Here is a 24,076-nt window from a genome sequence, read left to right on the forward strand (position 1 = left end):
TCTCAATGTGGGTTTTTATTACTGTAAACTTCCATCTCAGAACTGTCTTTGCTAATCCCATATATCTGATATATTGTCTTTCTGTTTCTTTCACATCAATAGATCTGTTGATTTCTCTTTGGATTTCAGTGTTATGGAGTTTGCAGTTTGATTTCCATAAAGAAGATTTTCAAATGAAAATGAATTTTCCTTCTCTGTATCTTTAGTACTTAGCAGTACATTTTCTCAAATTGTCAATTATGGGAAGATTTGAAAAAAACTACCTTCCTCTAAGGAAAGTTTAAAGGAAAGGAATGTCAGCTAGGCTGTCATTTATTCACAGTCCATGTATTTTATCTTTCCTTTACATCGCATCCTCCCAGAAATCCATTTTCATGTTCCAAAGGGGGTGGTATCAATATGAGATTTACATAGTGTACAAAATCTGAAATTTTTGTATTTTTGTTTTATATCACATAAATCTGTAGCACTTTTTTAAACTCAAGTTAGAGTGAGAGAGCTGAACAGCATATGACCCTATTAAAATTTTAGAAATATGAAGGACAGGGAACTGTGCTCTGTCACATTCCTGGTGGTAACTCTACTGTCCCTTAGAAAAAGAAAAGCATTCAGACATCTCTGGAGGACAAAGTTTGAGAGTTAACAAATGGACCCAACAGACGGACAATCTCAGACCTATGAGGCTAACAAAGGGCCAATTGAGAGACCATTCATATGGGATGAATTATCTGTGTCTTTCAGATTTTAAATTGTGAGAGATTCTAGTGGTTTCTTGAAATTGGCTAAGTTCACCTCTAGACCTTGCTAGACTCTCCTTTGGGGTCCTAACTACTGTGAAAATTATCCTATGCAATGTACGCTGCTGTATATCTGTGTTATATTTTTTTCCTGTGCCTAGGTTACTAAGAAAGATGCTTCCCCATCTCCTTCATAGTGCAATGAAGATTGAGAACGAATAGGAAGTGTGGGGGTGGAGGTGATGCACATCTTGGTAGACATCAGCCATCACCCCCTTCTCAGAAAGCCGAGCTGTCAGATACAATCCACACAGATCCCAAGTCTCATTGGGATAAAAGGTGTCTGGAGACTCCCATAACAGGCTTCAGATAATGTGACTGAGAAGTAAACTTTGCTGTATAAAATTTTGGAAATTTCAAGACAAACTATATCATGTGTGACCTGTTACGTCTTAACTAATATACTAGCTCTTTATTTTCTACATCTTATACACAAACCCATGTTTTTGTTGATGAAGCTTACTGGTTTACTTCATTTAAAAGATATTTTGTATGTATTTTATATATTTTCTTAAAGTATAGAAACTCATTTATAGAAATACACTCTCTGGGCACTTATGTATTCATATCACTTACTCCAAGGCTAGTTAGGCTATTCTTTCAAAGAGTATATTTATTCTTTGTTTTACTATTGCTTTCTTTTACTGAATAATTATTTTAGTAGGTGGCAACAGAACAAAGAATCCAGTTTTTAAAAGAATGTCCTTAACCTCCTGGTCTAAACACTAATGATGGTTGTAATGCTACCAAAAGAAAGAATTATGAAATGATTTACTCAAACAGGCACACAAATCAGACAACTTGGCTTCTTAAAATAGCATTGAGATAATTTAGGTAACAGACATTGTGTGGGTTTGGTGTTGAACTCACAATCCCTTTGTGCTTCTCTCTAAAGCATAAGAATTCTTATAAATAAAACTTCAGACGCCAGCTCCTGGTCTTTTGAATTGCATACTCAATAGCTCTATCTTTTCACTCACAAACTCCAAACTCCATTCACTCAGTCTTAATGGACTGTCACAGCTATTTAGTGGCTATGAAAGAGTGATGTTTTTAGAAAAGTATGGGTGTTTTTACATCAGGTCTTGGTTCAAATATCACTTATGTCATTTACTAGGCATATACATTCCATAGTTTTAATCAGAGTGCTTATTATAAACTAGGAATTCTATATATGACAACCAACTTAAGAATTATTGCTTCTTGGGCCAACAAGATGGCTCAGCAGGGAAAGGTGCCTCCTCAAAGACCTTCAGTACCCATCTCCACAACGTTTTCCTCTTACTTCCCATGAATGCTGACCAATTTACTCACAGGTATACACACATACATATAATGCACACACAAAAAATGATAATAAAGAATTATATCTTTGGAGCTGGAGAGATGACTCAGAGGTTAAGAGCACTGACTGCTCTTCCAGAAGTCATGAGTTCAATTACTAGCAACCACATGGTGGCTCACAACCATCTTTAATGAGATCCAATGACCTCTTCTCATGTGTTTGAAGAGAGAGACAGTGTACTCAAATACGTAAAATAAATAAATAAATCCTAGAAAAAGAATTATGTCTTTTTGATATAGAATTTTTTATAAGATAAGATTTTGCTCCATAGCCCAGGCTGGCCTCAGACTCGTGATTCTCACACCTCAGTTTCCAAAGTACTGAAATTAGAGACAGGCAACCATGCAGTATTCAATACTTGAAGCAAAAGTCATGTGTGACTAAGAGTAGGTTGTAAGATTTTTGTGTTATTTTTTACTTATTCAATTTACATCCCACTCATTAGTCCCCTCACAGTCACCTCCTCCCATGATTGTAAGATTTTAATAATTCTATATACCATGAAACCATCACCTACCTATAGACATAGCCAGTATTTCAGGAAGTTTTTCATACAAGTTCAGTCAAATCCACTTTATCCTCACCCCTACCCCAACTTGGGCAATTTCTATTATCTATCATCATACATTTGGCCAACTTTGGAAACAGAATCAGAGAGTGTGTGTGTGTGTGTGTGTGTGTGTGTGTGTGTGTGTATGTGTGTGTGTATGGTTTACCAGTAGAGTCTGTGGGACTTGGAAAAATGAAGCTGAAAAAGAAGGCAGACTAAAGCCTCGTATAATAACCAACTTAATTCAGAGCCTGAGAATTTATATGCTGAGAGTTAAGAGGAGTTAGTTACATGAGTAAAGTGTACAATCACAAGAGGAAGCCACACGTGGCAGAGAAACCTCACACTGCAAAAATATATGCTTTTCCATAGAAACATATAAACAAATAACAATAGCCAGCTGTAATGAATAATCTGAAGTAAATTCCCTGCTATCCACTACACCTGGGAGGAGCACGAAAACATAATCCAAGAACAATCCCACGTTTTAAAGAAACAATCACAAGACTCTTGTGTTGATTCCTTGAAGTTTTCTCACAAGTGCTCAGCATTCTTCTCACAGATTATTGTGAGTAGGGCACCAATGAATATGCTTGTACATATTTTTGTGCGAATGTTTGTTTCCAGCTCTGTTTAGTAGGTGACTAGAAGTACCTATGTTTGGGCCATGGGGCAAATGTATATTTATCTATACTATAAGCTATTCAAAGCCTCTTTAAAATGACAAGGCATTTCATACCTCTACTGAGAATATATTCACATTGCAGCCTTCATGACATTTTTAAGGCTACAAAGATGTTTGTTTTTATTTCAGTCTTTCTAGTATATAAAAAATGGTTCTTTTTGCCCTTTTACTCTGTAATTGTTTGGCAATTATTAATGTAAACCATTTTATCCCACATTTATTGACCTGCTTGTATGCTTATTTTTCCAAGTATTTATAATCTCATGTTTCATTACACACATAAACATACCTCATATTACTTTTGTATGCATAGTGAAATGGATATTGAGACGCTTTCCCACACACATATGACTTAGACATATAGGTGTAAATACCATTCATATTTTAATCCTAAGCCCAGTGCATCACATGGTATTCAATGTTCCTATGGTAATGTCAAGCAAGTTCAAAAATTATAGAATTTACAAGATCGCAAACGGTTCGTGGTGGGTTTCTGTTGTTGTTTGTTTTCCTCCCTATCCTGAAACATTTGAGATTTCCTCTCAAAATGCAAGAACTCTCTTGTCTGTCTGGGTCAGGTCTCCACAGGCAAGCCCTAATTCCAGATATTCCCTACAGTGTGCCTCTCGCTCCTGACTCCCTCTGTATGAGGTGTTGACATAAAAGACAGCTCTTGCCTGCAGGGATTAAGAAAGAAGTTATCCTGAGGCAAATATAAGTGACCTTGGTTTGGGAACATAGATTCTCCTTACTTCACTGGACTTTTCCACAGTAGAAGAAGTATAAATGCTACAGGCACAGAACAAAGACAGTCTAAAGTCAACCTTCCTACCAGTATGCTGGTCGGGGCATCACCGAGGTGGGCAAGAGCAGAGTAGGAAAACCTTCCCTAAGTTTTACAACCTATTATCTTCATTATAGTAAGTCTGGTGAAAACTGCTAGTAGGTTAAAAACACATTCAAATAAATGATTTATCAAATGGTCACAAAGATGCTGGGTCACAAAAGAGACTTGTAAGAGATAGCTATAAAAGGATTAATAATAGCCTGAGATATCTTAGCGCTCAATCTGCAGAATTATAGGTCTTAACAATAATGAATTCTAGTCATTCATTTAGTCTGAAGGACCTTCAATATGTTTTTTCTTCAGAGACCTTCAATCTATGTAGGTACTAACAAACTTATCAGTTAGCCAGCAAAACAAATGTGGATGTATTTACCACTCTATTTGTTTATCTTGCCTCTGGATAAACAAATGATAATCTACAGGCACAATGTCAGCTTAATCAGGGAAATTTAGTGGTAGAACATTTCTATTTGGTTAGCAGAGCCTATGGACTTAAAGTAATTTGAAGAATTCTAATTATCTGCTCATTATATATTGAATACAAATATATGTGAATTCAATCTGTATAGTTCTATGCCAATGATAAAAAGAAGTTACCAATTTGTCAAAATAAAAAAAAAAAAACCTACGTTTTGAGAATACTGTCCATATTTGTTGTCTACACCATTGAGGTGGAGCAAACCTCTCTGGACACTAAAAAATAAAAAATAAAATAAAAAAATCCAGTGCTGAATGAAACTCACAGATTCACACAATTTAAAGTAGATTTTTAACATTTAATAAATCCCTTACTGGATTTCCCAGTCCATGTTTCACTTTACCTAGCAAACAACTTTGTAATTTAGCGCCTATTTGTTGAGGACATTTTCTTCTTGGCAAGCTTCAACCTTTCAGGTTCTTTTCAGCTCTAATTGTGTTTCTGTTGCCCAAGGGCTAAGCTCTTTCTTACCAAGCACTTCTTCCCAGTCAGAGGAGACTCAGGTGGATATAGCTATTCCCTTCATGTTCTGTAGAGAAGACGCTCTATCTGCTGCACTGCTTCTTACAACACTCTGAGGAAAGATCTTAATGCATCTACTTCTGCCGCTGAGTACCAAGAGAAGAATAAGAACAAAAACAATGGTTTGATTTCTTTTTTCCAGTCGTATGGATAAAATCTAGTCACACTCTAACATAACAGTGTTTTAATCTATCTATTTCTGTTCTTTGTGTACCTCCTTTAAGTTTGAATGCTATCATTTTTAATTATACATATGTGTGTGAACGTATGAGTGTGAACACACATGTATAAGTACATACCTCATATTATGCACATACGTGCAGATGTCCACAGTGGCATCAGATTCCTTGGAGCCTGAATAGTTAACATATGGTTGTGAGCCCTCTGGTGTACTGGGAACCAAAGTTGGGTCTTTTCCAAGAATAATGCGTACTCTTAGCACTAAGCCCTCTCGGCAGCAACTAACTCCTATTGTGATTTGATTTTGTCTTTCTTTCTTTGTAGACACTGGACCTTGCTCTACATTTCCAAAAGGCCTGGGAATAACTGCATAAAGCAGGCTGGCCTCAGGCAGGTGACTGTCCTCCTGCTTCAGCCTCTCAAGTTTTTGAGATTACATGTGTGAAATTATTACTATGGTTACTATTCTGTGTTGTTGGACATTGAACCCAGAGCTTCATCCATTCTAGGCAAAGACTTTTACTAGTGAACTAACTTCTTCAGTTGTAACATTCTAATCACCAATAAATAATGCTGCCGATGACACAGTAATGCTGCTTCTGATCATAGCAGTAAAGGCAGCCTCTGCTTTTGTGTATCAATCAAAATTTATTTCAACGTTCTAAAATTGCTCACATTAGTGATAATAATAATTCTGACAACTTACAACTAGGATTCATTAAGCTTGGTTAGCGTTACATATGAGGAGTTTTAAAATGTCATAATTTTTGTTTCTGAAATATTAGCACTCCAAGTAAATATAAGGCAGGTCAATTTATCAGGCAGTTTTCCCTCTTGGTAGCAGAGATGTGGCGAAGCTCAAGAGAGATGAAATTCCAGGATGCTGGAGTAGGATTCCAAGGCAGAAGAAACCTGATGTACACAATTAAGAACTAAATTGTGATTTTGTAAGATAGCATCTTTCTGGGTAGTCCAGTCTAGTCTCAAACATCCATCCTCTCACCTCAGCCCCTGCATTCCGGAATTACAGACTTTCACCTCCATATGCATCTTGGGTTCTTTTGTAAAATGAATAGCTGCAGTTATTGTATGAGATACTATCTTCAAAATAACAAAAGAAGTTCGAAACTATACTTTAAATTATTATTTAAAAGCCTTTAAAATAGCCCTGCCAACTTGTGGGGTGGTCTGGCATAGTCTCCTTCCTGGAATAGGCAGAGGTTCTCTGTGAAGTCCTCTTTACCCACAATTCAGTTTTACAGTTAAATGCATCAGAGGCAGGAATATGTACAAAGGTGAAACTATCCATAGTAAATGCAGCCGTGCCTTGTGCACTCTTGTGGGGAAGGCTTCAGGGAAATGTCCAGGATCCTCTGCTCTTTTTCCCAGAGTACTGTCCACCCTCTATTTGGCTGACTCTGCTAACTCGCCTCTGGCTTCAAGCTCTCTATTTTTCCCCCTCACTGTCTCCAATTCAACCCAAAGATTTGTTTCCACTACCTCATAAAGAATGTCACTATGTATTGGAGTTGTCTTTTTAATGACGAGGATGTTGAAGGGTGTTTTCCCACATGACCACCACGAACAAAGCCAACATTATCTCTGAACTACGGTCATTTTCTAGCTAGTCAGCTTGCTCGGTCTCTTGCTCTATTGAAGTAAATAAAAACAACAGGTAAAAAAAATAAAGCTGATGAAACACAGATCAAGTTTGTCCTGTCATGTCAAAAACAAACAGACAAACAAACAAACCAAACAAAAACAAAACAAGCAAACAACAAACCCATAGCTTGCTTTTTTTTTTCAATATAGAAATCCAAATCCTTACACTTTGGCTGTCTATAATCTCTCTTTCTCTCCACAGCAACCCCAGCAACCTCCATGCTGTTCTGGACACTAAAACATTCTTATTTAAAAGCTTTTGCCCTCAGTTAGAGATCAGAAATTTCCCACTCCAGAAATGTGGGAGACCTGTCTATTTATTTCAGGTACTTATTAAAATTGTCATATTTCATTTTATTTCTTATACACCCCCCACTCTGTTTCATGTTTCCTCATAGCACTTATTATTGATAAAAACATCTTATTGGTTGATATTTCTGTCTTTATGAGCTAAAAAATAAGTCAAATGTTGGTAAACAACTATCGTCAGCAAACTCATTTTTAGTATAGTGAAAAAAGCAATATCTGGGACATAAAGATGATCAACTATTTTTCTTTTGGTTGTTTTGGTTTCTAACAGCACTGGAGCTTGAACACAGAGTCTTGCTCATTTTAGAGAAGCTCTTTAGCACCGAACTATGTTCCTATACAAAAATGATTTGGAATGGTCTGTATTATTCAACACTACATGATGAGTCTTGAGAATAGAGCCTAGCATGAAGGAGATGCCCAGGAAATACTTTTGAAACGATGTGTATCCTAGAACATCTATTCTGTTGTCCTGTTCTCAGTAATCAGTAGATAAATATGTTACATAATTAAATGAGTAGCTGAAAGACTTTTAATATGTTTATTTCAATTAGTTAAATGATAGTAATTGTTTGCTTTAAATAAATTTAGATAGACTTTTCTCTCTATTATTTTGATTTTGTCTCTAAAGTTCCAGGACAGCCAGGGCTACACAGAGAAACCCTGTCTCGAAAAAAAANAAAAAAAAAAAAAAAAAAAAAAGAAAAAAGAAAAATGGCATTACTTTTGGTTGTATTTTTTTAGATAAAATTTCATATAGATCAGGCTATCCCTGATATTTCTGTCTCAAACCCCCACTACTGGGATCTTAGGTCTGATCTTTCTATCTCTCCAAGTTTATGAAATGCTCAGAACTGTACTCAAGGAAGTGTGCATGCTAGATGAATACTCTCCCACCTGAGCCATATCCTCAGGCCATATGTCTTCTTTTTAACCAATTTGTAATTTAACTTATAAGATAATACCATAAAGTTAAAATGTTTTCATTAATAGCTTGTACAGCAACCCTATTATGATATTATGATACAAAAGCTAATATGATTTTACCTAAAATTCTGAAGTTTTGGGGCCATCATTTAAGTGAAACTTAGAAACAAACAATGTTCCTGGTCTCTTAATTTTTCAGCATCATTCGCATCATCATTTAGAACTTTGACTTGGAACGATGATAGTTCAGACATAGTAGCTGATAAAAAGGCATGTGGCTGCAAAAACTAAGCTTAAATTAATAAAACAGCATATTTTCCCCTTTAATTAAAAAATCTTAGTGATGCAAAACACTGTGTGAATCAGGACTCTTGTATTCTATTTATTTTACCCTGTCTATTGTTATGGGAATCATAAATAGTAAAATAAGCACTGATTGCATCTATCATTTCCAATTTGAAGCACAAATAAAAACATACCCCATGCTGAGATGCCTATTCTACAAACAGTATTGCAAATATTTACTAACTCAAGTGAATACATACTACCACAATACACTTATGTGGACGTGGTACAAAGACAAGGGACACATTATTTGGGATTCATGGATGCTACTGAACATCTAATTTAGAATTTAGCGCCATTGCAGATTTTTATTTAGGTTTGGTATTCTAGGATCTGAACTTTACAAATTACAAGTACAGGGGTAAAAGAGGCAAATAAAAACATTCTGGAATCTAGTCTGAGAGAGATCTCTTTTTTTTTTTAATGTGTTTATATGCAAAGCTGAGAACTGCAATGACCTAGATAAAGGGAAAATGTGTTCTAAAATGCAAAGTAAATGCTTGAAGGGAGCCAGATGAGTTTCCCAAGGCACATACATTTTGGTTTTCAAGTACAAAGTTAATGTCAGGTCACTGTTTGAAAAATAAAAAAGCAATATAGGATTATATATAGAAACCATTAACATTTTTCCACCCGTTGTAGCTCTCCCCAGCCCCGCAGTTCAGCTCACCTCTCCAGAACCACCAGAAGCAGCATGCTCTCTACTCCTCCAGAATGTTTCCTGTGGATGGTGTACATTTCTTAATAGGACATTTTATATGGTTTTGTAGGAAAGAAAGTCAATTCTTAAGCTACAAAAAGAGAAAGCAACAGATGTCAAGAACTTTGTCAGCTCAATAATCAACTTATGGATAATGAGCACCATTTACTCAAAGGAGGGAGCAGTGAGATATGAGTCTTACCAGAAAGAGTTAAACTTTAATGTAGATATGTGTGATGGGAGATGCACACAAACATATGTGTGTGTACAAGGAAGGCCAAAGAACAACCTCATGTGTCCTTCCTTCCTTGGGTGGTTTTCATCTTGCTTTTGAGACAGGCTCTCTTACTAAACTGAAACTATTCATATTGCTTAAGCTGGCAGCCAATAAGTTTCAAAGATCTTTCCTTCTCTTTCTCCCTAAGTACGGGATTATAAACTCATTCCATGGCCAGCTTTCTTTAAAAAAAATAAATGTGGGTTGTGGAGATTGAATTCAGGTCTTCATGTTTACAAGGAAGTAATTGATGAGGTGACCAATCTCCACAGCTCTCAAACAACAACAGAAAAGCGTTTCAAATGAATGCTGCAATAATCTATGCAAAATGTTCATTACCTCAACAAAGATGAAGTTCTTTACTTGGTAGGAATGGATCAAAATCTCTTTTATTGTTCTAACAGTGTGTAGACCTCCTCATTTTGTTGCTTGTGAAAAGAAAGATGTCATATGATGTTACTAGCCCATAGATGGAGGGATAAACAAAAGGACACTTGGAGATAATTGGTTGTGGTTTTCTGAGTCAGACTTATCTTAAAGATTACTAGGTTGACTTAACAAAGACAGCAGCAGACATAATTATTTCCAATCTATTTTGTCCCGCAGCGGTAGACCCATTCCTCCCAGTCTTGTAACCTGCATGTACCTGCCTTGTATGTTGAATTCCTTTCTTAGTTAAAATAAAAGACTATTTTGAGGATTCCCATTTCAAGGTAGCAAGAATCACTTCTTAAAAATTATGGGATATGATCAGAGACCTCAAGTGACCAAATCCTACTTTCACAAAACTCAAATTTTACCTCTGTGACTGGTGCTCTTCATTCCAAGACAACTCTGCTTCTTGATCTTGTATTTAGAACCAGATTCTGCACTTAATCTCTGCAAATATTACTTCATTTAATGTTAACCATGGTCCTGAAGGACAAACAATGGTATTTGTCTTGCTTTAGAAATGATAACACCAAGGCTTACAGATTCTGAACAAGTAGGTCAAAGCAATATAACACAACCATCTCTTCTGGAGTCCTTCCTTTTTTGTTTATTTGTTTATTTATTTTAGTAATTCATTTATTAAGATATTTATCTAATACTTACATTTATTTTTAGATTATTAATTATTTTCTTTATTTCTGTCCCAAATGTTTCTCCCCTCCCAGTCCCCCTCAAATAATTCTTCCTCCCATCACCCCTCTCCTCCACCTCTGAGAAGGAGCCCATGCCCCATCACTATATATCAAGTTTCTACAGTATTGAGGCCAGATAAGGCAGTCCTCTGCTACATATGTGCTGGAGACCTCAGACCAGCCCATCTATCCTCTTTGGTTGGTGGCTTAGTTTCTGGGGTCCAGGTTAGCTGACACTGCTGTCTTCCTATGGGGTTGCCATCCTCTTCAGCTCCTTCAGTTCTTCCCCTAACTTTTCCACAGAGGTCCCTGACCTCAGTCCAATGCTTGGCTGTGAGTCTATCTGTCTCAGTCAGCTGCTGGGAGATCTTATCAGAGGACAGACATGCAAGGCTCCTGTCTGCAAGCACAACACAGCATCAAAAATAGTGTCAGGATTTGGTGCCCACCTATGGGATGGATCCCAAGTTGGGCCAGTCACTGGTTGTCCATTTGTTCAGTTTCTGCTCCATTTTTGTCCCTACATTTCTTTTAGACAGGAACAATATGGGGTAAAAAAATTCAGAAGTTGATTGGTGTCCCCATTCCTCCACTGGAGGCCCAGTGTAACTACTGGAGGTAGTCTCTTCAGTTTCTACATCCCCACTGTTGGGCCTAAATTTAGGCTAAGGTCACCCACATTGAGTCCTGGGAGCCTCACCCTTCCCAAGTCTCTGGAACTTTCTAGAGGTTACCTACCCCACCCCACCCCACCCCACCCCACCCCAGCAGCTGCATATTTCCATTCATTCTTCTGGTCCTCTGGGTTTCTCTCCTGTCTCCCCCATACCTGATTCTGTCCCCTTTTTCCTCTCCCCTTCCCCTCTCCCACCCAGGGCCCTCCCTCCTTCCCTCTGCCTCTCATAATTATTTTGTTCCACTTCTAAGTCAAATTGAAACATCCTCACTTGGACCTCCCTTCTTGTTTAACTTCTTAGGGTCTATGTGATGCATCATAGGTATTCTATACTTTTTGGCTAATACCCACTTATCAGTGAGTACATACCATAATGTACTTTGGGGTCTGGGTTACCTCACTCAGGGTGATATTTTCTAGTTTTATCCACTTGCCTGGTTGGAGGATACCCAGGGGAGGCCTCCACACTCTCAAAGGAGAAGGGAAAGGGGTGGGGAAAACAACTATGGGGGAGGGATCTTGAGAGGGAGCAGAAATCAGGATGTAAACTGAATAAATTAATTAATGGAAAAATTAAAATAAAAACTAACTTTAATGTCAAAACTGATATGCATGAGTCATTCTTTTAAAACTGAGCTTTTCATTAATGCTAGGCTTCATCAATGCTATGAACTGTGTTAATTCTAATCACCTTATTATAGCTTTTTGTATATTGACCACATGTTCCAATCAAGCAAAACAAAACAAAACAAGAAATCCAGGAATGTATCAATGGTTATAATAAAGAGAACAAATTCAAAGACTGTGTGCTTTGCATAGAACTTACTTTAATTTTGATTTGCAATAGCCATATGTGATGGGGGGTGCCAAGACTAAATATTATTTCAGGATGCATCTGTAAGTGTTGTTCAGATACTGTCAGTATTCAAATCTGTGTGGTGGCTATAATCTGATCTATTCAGGGCTCGATAGAAAAAAAAAGTCATGAAAGAGGTTATTTACCATTTGTTGCTTTGCTACCTTTGTCCCTGTGTGAGTTGGGCTACTGCTTTCCTTATGTCCAAAGACTGGAGTTTATATGATTGGTTTGCTTGCTGCACAAGTTACCAGCTTACAATAAGAAGATGAACGTATCTCTTATGCCAATAATCAAATGAGCCAATTCCTCATGACAAATATCTTCATGTGGTAAGAACCTATTTAGTTGTTTCTCTAGAGAACTCTGGCTCTCTGCCAAGTACAGATTTTATATGGAGTAAAGGAATGGAACCAGGCCTATAGATCTCTATAATCATCCGTAGTAACCGTTTAGAATTACTGTGTGTTATATAGCTGAATCTAAAGAAATAAAGCATATCCCTAGAAGTTCCTAGTCTTGAAGGAACTTAATAACCAAGGGGGTACCCTCACCTGTTTAGGGGAGAAGGGAAGTGGGGAGAGAGGACATCTTGTGGAAGGGATTGACTGGGAGGGGGGCAGTGAGAGGGATGTAAAGGGAATAAGTAGAAAATAAAAAAATGAAAAAAATCTCTACACTAAAACATGGATATAGATGTTAATGGAAGCAATATTCATAATAGCCTCGAAGTAGAAGCAGCCTACATATCTATCCACTGATGAAGTGGTTACCCACACAACAATACAGACCCAGAATACAGACAAGGAACTTATACATGGTAAATCATGGATGAAACTTATGGAGGGAAAAGGCCAATCATGACACCATTTGCTTGTATGGATTGTTCAGCATAGAAAAGGGAAGCTCAACATAGTTGACTAAAACTCCAGCAAATGACTATTAACAGGTGCAAATGCTTGATACTTTTGTTTGTTTGGTTTCGTGGAATGGGGTGACTTGTTATCAGATCAGATGATGGTGATGATTGTACAATGATGCAAAGATATTATGAAGCTGCACACTCTGCAGACACCAGTGCTGCATGTGGGACATATCGTGTGCCAGATGCTGAAAGTCAGGCAGTTTTTCAGAATAGGTACACTGTATCCCAGACACAGGAAATGTTCCATCCATGCACTCCTGGAAAACCATTGAATAATGTAGAAACCAATTTGGTCCTCACTTGGCTACCTAGAAGGGGAGAGAGGAGCTTGACAAGGTAGAAAGGGCCCTCCCAAACACAGTCACTGCTTTAATTTTTCCCCGTGACATAAAATTTGCACCCTTGATACCCAAAACATCCAGTTTCTTTCATGGCAGAGCTGCAGGTCCTGCTGCACTTGTCACAAGTTTATTTTGAAACATGAAGTGAGCAGTGACTCAGCTGTTTTGATAGCAGCCGAAGCTATCTAAGGCTGAGGCTTATAGAAAACTCCTGACTGCTGCCTGAATGGCAATAGGGACTTCAAGAGGAAAACAGAGACATGTGAGGATGAACGTTGTATCTTCTAGGAGCAGAATACTCGTTCAGTTATTAGGACTGACAGCATTCCCAAGCTTACTCATCAGCCACTAAATGATTTCCAGGCTATGGTGTTTTCTTGAGCATCTTTCCATTCATGAGCATGGTCTTACTTTAAGGATGGGGATGAAGTTTCTTGTGTGTGTGCGTGTGCGTGTGCGGTGTGTAGGCTTTAGAGTAAGGATTTATCATAAAAGTGAGACGTAATGCTCTAGGACCTGGAAAACTTCCTGTTTCCCATTTTTCCATTATACTGCAACAAACACTCCACTCCTCTGTTCCTCTGTTCATCCATTGGATTTTGAGCTCTTGGGAAACCAGCAATCCTGCCTTTTAGAGCAAAAATAATTATCATAAATGTTTAAATCCTATTAAGAAACAAATAGGTTATGCTATGAAAGGGTTAGTGCCTTGCTAATCATTTTACCCATGCAAAAGGGCACCTATAACAACAGAACCTAATGGCCATTATATTTTCCTATTTGTTACAGAAGAAGAGCTTTCTTTGGAGCTATTGGTAGTTTGCATTTAAGATAGAGGTCAGGTGGGGTGGGGAGCAGAGACATCCTCATAGAAACAGGGTGGGTAGGGCGGAGGTATGGGATGTGGAACAGTTGAGGGTTCACGAGGGTAATAAAATCTGGAGTGTAAAAATATAAAAACAAATGTATTCAGAATTAAATGCAACAAAATAATTTGTTTATAACTACCCAAAAAAAATTAAGATAGGGTATTGGAAAGTAAAATGAAAGAGAGGAACAGTTCCAATGTCTTAGAAGACCTTGGTGTTTCCTTTTTTAGATCTCTTCTCCATAGTATGACAAATAGTCACGCTCAGTAATAAATGTACAGCAGAAGAAAAAAAAAAAGAAAAAAAATGAATGGCTTAATGACTCACTCCCTCTCTGGTATTTAAATCCTTTTTATTTTTAAACAAGCAAGCAGAAGGCTTCCAGGCTCTCGTTGACCTCTTTTCGTTCTCCACCCCCTTTCTTATAAACTTTTTAAAACACCATTCATGCTGCAGCATTTCCATTCCCATCTCTCCAGCATCTCAGCAAAACACTTCTCTCTCCAGACTTCTGAATACAACTGTCATCTTCAGAGCTCTGATTGTTTCACTTCCCAGCACCTATTTTTACTGTATCCCATTCCTTCCTCTTCAAGCCTGTATTTCAAAACATTCCTGGCTTTCTTGATGCATCTCTTACCACCTGTGCAAGGTTGTCTTCCCAGTACTGAGCGATGAAGAACCCAACACCTGGGATTATTTCTTGTATGCCCACAGCTTCAGTTACCTTCTGATCTCAGTGGGTGTTGTTCCATGACAGACTTATCTTTTATGGCTTTGAGTCAGCACAAGGAACTCAACTCACATCTCCACATAGGCGATTGTCTACCAGTCTCCCTCACCCTGTTTCTCAAATGTGTTTATTTCTAGCTTCTGCTTATACTACCCAAATGTAGACTTCCCACTTCATTTCATTTCTACTTTCATTGACATTTATTCTTTCCAAATTACAATGTCAACAGTCTTAAAAAACAAAAACACAAACACACAAGCCAACAGAAAATATCATGTTAGTCACCAACCCTCTTCTCCACCCTATAAACACATGTTCAAACTTTTTCATGGGTTTGCAGTGATTCTTTAAAAATGTCTACATGTGACATCTCCCTGATTCCCTTGCATGCTAGCTATTGTTTTGATTCTTTGAATACTCCATGTTGCCTTAATCAAGAGGGTATTGAGAAGGCCTGTAATCATTTTGGAGAACTCTTCTCCCTCACGTGTGTACCTCTCCTTCCACACAGGTATACTCCATAACCCTGCTCTGCAACAAATCACTAGAAAACAGAGGTTTGCTAGGATTCATACACAACTTAGTTAGCTTGTAGTTCCTACAGGTCAGGGCTTCTGAGTCAGCTTCTTAGTGTCTCACTAGACTGAGATCATGTGCAAACTCACCTGAGGCTGGAGACACCATTCCAGCTTCCATTGAGACGGTGGAAGAATTCATTTCCTGACAGTCTGGAACTTAAGTGTTCCTTTCCTTTCTGGCTGCCATTAATAAGTGAAGAGATCAAGCAAAGTCATGCATCATGATGCATCTGTACAGCTGAAGAATAACCAGCCACAGAAACATCAAACTATTATGTACACACATAATGACAAAATGAAACTCAAACGAACTACCACACATGAAAATTATAGAACAAATAATATGAACTTTGGCCTTTACATTGCAAGAGATGAAGTAATATCCTTTTCTCACTGCAAAGCTGATACAGTCCAGATAAAAGATAAATTAGCAGGAGAGAAGCCTTAACAAATAAAAAGTATTTGTTAAATTTGATGTAGTATGGGATACCCCGGTATTAGCAATCTGGAATGATCATGCTTTTATGACAGAGTAGGCAGTCAAGAAGAACTGTTACAGGACAGAGAGGGTATTATCTAGTTGTGATGATCTAGTGAAACCTCCAGGCATGTTGGGATTTTCTCAACATCTCTACTTCTCTGAAGGTCGGGGAGCTTCATTCCTCTAGATAAGGAGCTAAGGGCTGTTCCTCTGGAATGAGGATCTGACAACACTCACAAGGGTCATCTCGATAATCTGATGATGTGAGGAAAGCCACGTTCTATGTGGTGAAGAGAAGATGAAAGTGATTTTCTTTCCCCTTCTGTTTTTTCAATACCAACATGTCATATTGTAGAACAGCATTTCTCAACCTTCCTAACACTGTAGCCCTTCAGTAGAGATCCTTGTATTGTGGTGACTACACAGTCATAAAATTATTTTTGTTGCTACTTCTTAACTATAATTTTCCTACAGTCAGAAACTGTAATGTAAATATTTTTGGAGATAGAGGGTTCCCAAAGGGGTCACGACCCAAATGTTGGGAACGACTATTGAAGAGTAATGTTTTTTGAACCCTGCCAGCATAAACTAGTAGAGAAGGTGATCTATGGTGTGGGGTAGCAGATCTGTGGTTACTAGAGATTGGGCAAGGAGAGGAAGTTTGAAAGGCCCTAAAGACTGGTATGAAGAATCTTTGAGAAGCAATGGGAAAGAGTCAATGATCAAACTGTAAGCTTTAAATATTATTGGTTTATTGTATAGCAACCACATATCCATGTAAAGCTACAGCTGTAGAGGATACAGGCAGAGGAGCTACAACATCCCTTTCGTCCTTTAAATCACTGCCTTCTTTATCTTGACCTTGGCCAATACCTCTGAGCTCCTCTTTTAGTTTCTGCTTTCCCTCTGCTTTCTGGAAATAGCCATGGCTCTATGCTTCATCAGATAGCCAGTCTTCCTTTGACCCCAGCAGGAGCACTGTCAAGTGTAGACTCTGAGGACAATTTGGAGAACTGATGGATATATTTCAAATGCATATGGTGAAACTTTCACCTCAATCAATTTATCTTTACATAGAGGCCTTAAAACCCAATAGCACTTTGAACCCAAAGTAGAGTATACTACAAAGTTTTGCTAAAGGTAGTCATAGAGTAAAGGTCAAATTATAAAATTAATTTGATAATCATTAAAAATATATTCAAAGCATAGTCAGAACATCAAAGCATATTCATAACAGACTAATATTTTAATTACAGAGACCAAATGACCGAATTTAACAGTCCTAAATAGTGAGGTCATTTCCTTAAATGCTCCATATTTTGTGTTTTGGTTTTTGTTTTTTTTTTTGCCAAGACTTTGTTCCATGTTACATATAAAAGCAAACACGTGCTTTACAGACACCATGGTATAGTTTCCGGTTAGAAGTATCTCAGTAGAGAAAATTTCATGCAATTCTCCAACGTGCACAGAATGATTCCCTTACCTAACACTTATTAAATCATAGCTATACCCACACTCTACCCCAAGTACTACAATTAGAGTGTGATTTCACTCCCCAAATCTAAAGGAAAAATACCTGCATTGAAGAAAACTCCAGTTACTGTCAACCACACAAATGAAAGTACTTGAAAGACCGCAGCATGCATACAATTAGCTAATAAACTTCAAGTCGATAATTATCTGAAATTAGGAAGGCAACAAAGAAAGAGAGAAGGAGAGAAGGGAGACTACTGCATAGCAACTCCACCTTCTCCCTAAAAGCATGCACCCCAGCCGTGGCAGTCACAACATGTTTGGGAAAACATTATTGGTCTTGGTGGAGGTAACAGTTATAGCATGGCTTTCAGCAAGAGGGGAGTTTGAAAGTAGAGTCCTAAGAACATTGTGGTAATTGTGTTCAACACCAGGCGAAAGACGTAAAGCAGCAAGGTGTTGAAAAATAATATGTTTTAATGGAAAGGAACATAAAACAAGTCACAATGGTGCCCTTTAAATGCATTCACGAGAGCTGTTAATTTTGAAAAGGTAAAGTGGACTGTTCATAACATTCAGAAGTAGAGAATGGTAAGAGGGACTATTTTTGGATAATAGAAAGTGCGGTACTAAATCTTAAAGTCACGGCTACTTAAATTCTTGCCATCTTCCAATTTTAGTTCCGTGACCTAGAAAGCATTAGCAACTCGGCACCCATGAGAGGTCTTCTGACAGATCAAGTCTGTAAGTGCACATTTGGACTTCTTCATAAGAATAATGAACTCCTATATCTTAAAGCTACCAAACACTGGCAGATAAAAAATATTCAAAACATGAAATGGATTCAATTATAAAACCTATAGAAGCTCTGGGGTAAATATTCTTTATAGATAATCTAATAACATTGATTTTTCATACAAATGATTGAAAATAAGCATCAGAAGAAGATATAAGCTGTGCTCAAAAGCTCACACAGGGAAAAACTTCTACATTTGTGCCTTCTTTGTTTGTTTGTTTGTTTGTTTTTACATTGTAATTTAATTACAACATTCCTGCTAGGCATGGTGGTGGACGTTTTTAACCACAGAACTTATGAGGCAGAGGCAGACAGATCTCTTGAGTTCAAGGCCAGTATGGTCTATAAAATAAGTTCCAGGACACCCATGGCTTTATAGAGAGACCCTGCCTCAATAAGAAAGGAAAAGAAACAAATTAGCATATTTCTCCCTTCCCCTTCCTCCTTTCCCACTGTCCTTCAAACGCATGGACTCTTTTTTTCACTAATTGTTATTGTAAACATACATGCATTTGTGTATACATATATATTTCTAAATGTAACCTGTTGAGTTTGTATAATGTTAATTGTATGCATGCCTTCAGAGCTATTTAGTACTAAACAACCACTTGGTTTGCTCTTCTCTGGGAGGACTGCCTCTCCTGCTCCCAGTTGTACTCAGTTTCCTGTCATTCTTTATGTATAGTCAAAGCCTTGTGGACTTTTCCGGCCAAGTTTGTCATGCCTATTGGTTTCAACCTTGTTCAGTTCATGCTTCGATAGTCATATTGGTGATGCTCTATAGGTGTATCTGCTGATGTTACTAGATGATACGATCTCACACCAAACTCCCTGACCCTATGGCTCTTACGGCTCTTACAGTCTTTCTGGCCTGCTTCTACAATGTTCCCTGAGCGTTAAGTGCATGAGTTGCTTTGTAGTTGTATCCATTAGGACGGGGCTCCAATACTCTGCATTTTGATTGGCTGGTTTTTTTGGTTGGTCGGTTGGTTGGTTTGGGTTTTGGGATTTGAGGTTTAGGATTTGTTTGGTTTGGTTTGGTTTGGTTTGGTTTTTGTTTTCATTTTGTTTTGTTTTTTATGGTTCTGTTTTTTGTGTGTGTGTGTGTTTTTTTTGTTTGTTTTTTGGTTTTTTGTTTTGTTTTGTTTTGTCTCCATCTGTTGCATAAAGAAATTGAAGAGTGATAAAAACTGCACTTATTTGTGGATACAAGGACAAGTGTTTATAGGTTAGTGATATAGTTAGGGATTATGCTAGTTTGAGAAATTGACGATTGTAAATTCTTCTCCAAATAACCACCATTTCACTAGCACTGAGTAGTTTAGCTAGGTTTCCAGTACCAGACATGGTATCCCTTTTGTTGAGAAGGGATTAAATCCAATTAGAGACATTGGTTATGGCAACGTACGTGTGCCCCTACTGTACCAGTAGGATTATTGTGCCATGCTGTTCATTGTAGGCATCATAGATGGATATAACTATTGGTTGCTTCCCTCCTTTAGAACCTTGTGTGGCACCTTCTGGTACCATTAATGTCATTCTTCAGGAATGGGGGCATCTTAAAAATATTTGTGGTGTGTACATATATGTGAGTGTGTTTTCTGCCATAGTGCATAAATGGAGGTCAGAGGACAACTTGTGTCAGTTCTCCCTTACTACCATGCGTGTCCTGGGGATCAAATTCAGGTTTTCAGCCTTGGCAGTAAGCACTTTTATCTACTGTGCCATCTCACTGTCCCTCAATTACAATTAATTTTTAGAATTATTTGACTATGTGGAAAACAAGCCTCTTTTCATAAGTGGTGCTGAACAAACATATAAGTGAGCACCTTACCCTTAGAAAACTATTATTTAATTGTACAGCTGTATAGTAGACAATATAGCTATCTATTATACACAGGGTATTTTATATTAGTATGCATACATTGGTGAATGCCCTAGTTCACTTTCAAGTCCTGTAATAAACCATTGCTAAATCATTGGTTTGGCTTACCTGTTTAATAACTAGTAAATGGGGATTAATTTCATTCACTGAGTCTGGATATCCCATCTTCTCAGAACCTTTTATTGAAATGATGGTCTTTTGTTCAGTGCAAGTTCTTGGGTCAATTATAAAAGAAAGTCAGGGCAAGACCTCACATAGAACCCTGGAGGCAGAAACTGAAGCACAGGTCATGGAGGAATTCAGCTTACTAACTTGCTCCCCACCGCTTCCTCACCTTGCTTGTTTATACAAGCAACCCAGGCCTCCATTCCCATGGTGGTAGGGGCCCTGCCCACCATGGGCTGAGCCTTCCTACATAAATCACTAATTCATAAAATGTTTCACAGAGTTGTTTACTGCCCATCTGGTGTGGACAATTTCTCAGTTTACTTTCTCTCTTCCTATATGAGATGAGTGTGTGTCAAATGTTGTAAATTCATAATCAATGGAGGATTTTTTTTCCTCTGAGCTCAGAAATCATTGACGGGTAATAATTCTTCAAAACAGTGCTAGCACATTACATAGGCTGTATCACAATGAAACTCAGCAATTAAAAAAAAAAAAAAAAAAAACCTCTATGGGCTGAGAGATGGCTCAGTGGTTAAGAGCACTGACTGCTCTTCCAGAGTTTCTGTGTTCAATTCCCAGGAATCACATGGTGGCTCACAACCATCTGTAATGGGACCCAATACCCTCTTGTGATGTGTCTGAAGAGAGTGACTGTGTACTTACACACACAAAATATATATATATATATATATATATATATATACAAAGCTAAAAAATAGATAGAAAAGAAAAAGAAAAAACTCTACCAAAAAAAAAGACTACCTTGAAATTATCAATTGGGAGTAATTTCAGCACTGAATACTAATAGTTTATGTCTTCTTTGCAGCAAGAGCTTAGAAATTCTTTATTTTAACATAAGTAGGTTCAAATGTTCTTATTTGCCCAACATTTAAAATTAAATCATATGAATTTTGATTCATTTAAGAAGTTTGACTTATTGGTCAGTTGGATCCCACAAACCTCCAGAACTTGATGTCAAGACGCTATTGCTGAACACATCACATACTTTGGCCATAAAACATGGAGCAAACAAGTTTGCCTTGGCCTTGAAGCTTCATCTCTGTTGGTACCTTCCATAGTATCAGAAGGTGCTATGCACACTGCCAGAAGGGGAAGTAGTCATTACCCTTACCCAGCTCTGAACGCTGTGAGCTTCAATCATGATTTTCCTGGTGAGCTGTGTCTACAGGCACAACTGGGTTTAGGGCCTATTTCACTGGACAGAACTCATGCTTGGCGCGCTTGTCATAGCCCCAAACCCTATGACTCATGGGTCATAGGCTCTAGGGGAGAACATACTTCTATTACTTTGATAAATGGATATAGTTTTAAACAAATCTGATTGACTTATTGCCACAGCCATAGATCAGTACATCGCTCAACCCTCATCAGAAAAGATGCCTTTTTTTTAAAGAGTATAATTAAAATGCTTCTCCCTTCCTTTTCCTCAGTCAACATACTTGCTCTTCTTTTAAATTTATGGCCTCCTTTCTCATTAATGGTTGTTGCATGCACATACATGTATGTACGTACATACATATTCCCAAATATAACCTGTGCAGTCTATATAATGTTGCTTTTACATATATATATATATATATCTTGTGTATATATATATATATATATATATATATATATATACTCTGACATGTTGTTCAGATCAGTTACTGCTCAGGGGTCTGCATGCCCTGTATCTGAAGGACATTATGCTGTCATCAATAGGAACTTACCTCATACCTATGGTGAACAACCTAGAGTAATAGCAATAATCTGTATGCTCTTGGACAACTCTGACCAGAAATTGAAAAGACAGCTTCTCATGCCTAGTGTTGGGTACTTTGTTATGAGATCTCTGGTTCTTGGAGGGAGAATTGTCAGCCAGATGAAAAATATTTATTTAAATTATATGTGTGCATTTATGCATGGAATTGTGTGAACTGCGGGGTTTGTTTTTAGGTAAATATTTAATAATATGATTCCTTTGACTGCCTCAGACATCCTTATTATTATTTACCCTCTTCTCACCTTCTGCATTTATCTCCCCCTCCTCCCTAACCTGCACTCCCTCTTTTCTCAACTCCCTAGTCACATCACATGTACCCTACTACTCTCCTTGCCATTGGCCCCAGCTCTCCTACCTCAGCAATGGTCTCTTTCTACCTTCCTGTTCTCTGCTGTTCCTCTAGGATATGGACTCGAATGTGAAGATTTGGAGCTAGGTGCTTAGGATGACCAAGAACATGCCATGTTTGTCTTTCTGGGTCTGGGTTGCTTCACTTGATATGATCTTTTCAGGTTCTGTCCATTTGCCTGAAAGTTCATGATTTCATTTTTCTTTACAGCTGAATAGTATTGCATAGTGCACATGGCCCACATTGTTACTACCCATTCATTAATTGAAGAACATTTAGGTTGTTTCTATTTCTTACTGTTATGTATAGAGCAGAGTGTCTGTGGAGTAGGGCTGTAGAGTTATTTGGCCATATGCCAATGAGCCACATAGCTAAACATATGGTAGATTTATTTTTAGTTTTTTGAGAATTCTCCACACTAGTTTCCAAAGTAATTGTACCACTTTACAATCCCACCAGCAATAACTTAGGCTTCTCTTTTCCCTGCACCCTTCCAGCATATGTTGCCAATTGTTTGGCTCATCTTCGCCATTCTGACTGTAAATGATGATGTCTCAAAAGCTGTTGGATTTGCATCTCTATAATCGTTAGGAAAGATGAGCACTTTTGTCTTTTATTTGTTAGCCACTTCTTTCTTCTTTTGAGAACTCTCTGTCTAGGTCACAGGTCCATTTTTAGAGTGAATCATTTTATTTAAAATTTGTGAGGTTCTTTATATATTCTGTATATTAATCCTCTGTCAGATGTACAGTTGGCAAAGGCACCTTGTGAGCTTCCTCTTCAGACAATTGATTCTTTCTTTAGCTGTGTGGAAGCTTTTGAGGTTTATGAAGTCTCACTTGTCAATTGTCCTCAATTTGGGGGTAAACAGAGTCATATTCAGAAGGTCCTCTTCTACACTTGTATGTTATATGCTATTACCATTGTTGTTTTGAGCAGTTTTAGTGTTTAAAGTTTCATTTTATGTACTTAAAGTCAGCTTTTGTGCAAGGTGACAGATATGGTTCTAATTTCATTCACTGGCACATAGACATCCAGTTTTCCTATCATCATTTGTTGGAGATGCTTTCTTTTCTCTTAGTTTTTAGCATCTAAACTTTGTCTCTGTAACTCCTTCCTTATCAAATGTTAAATGACATCTATTCACGTTTGGGTTCTTTAATTTTGTTCCATTGATCTGCATGTCTGCTTTTGTGCCCATAAAAAAAATTTTTTATCTTTTATCACTATGGCTCTGTAATATTTTCAGGTCTGGAATGGTAACCTCTCTGGAATTGGACTTTTTGCTTACAGTTGTTTTGGCTCTCTGTGCTGGATGATTTTATGTCAATTTGACATAAGCTGAAGTCACCTGAGAGGAAGGAATATCAATTAAGAAAATGCCTAAATAAAATAAGGCTGTAGGGTAGCTTATA

This window comes from Mus caroli, chromosome 13 (genome assembly GCF_900094665.2).
Source record: "Mus caroli chromosome 13, CAROLI_EIJ_v1.1, whole genome shotgun sequence".
NCBI classification, from domain to species: Eukaryota; Metazoa; Chordata; class Mammalia; order Rodentia; family Muridae; genus Mus; species Mus caroli.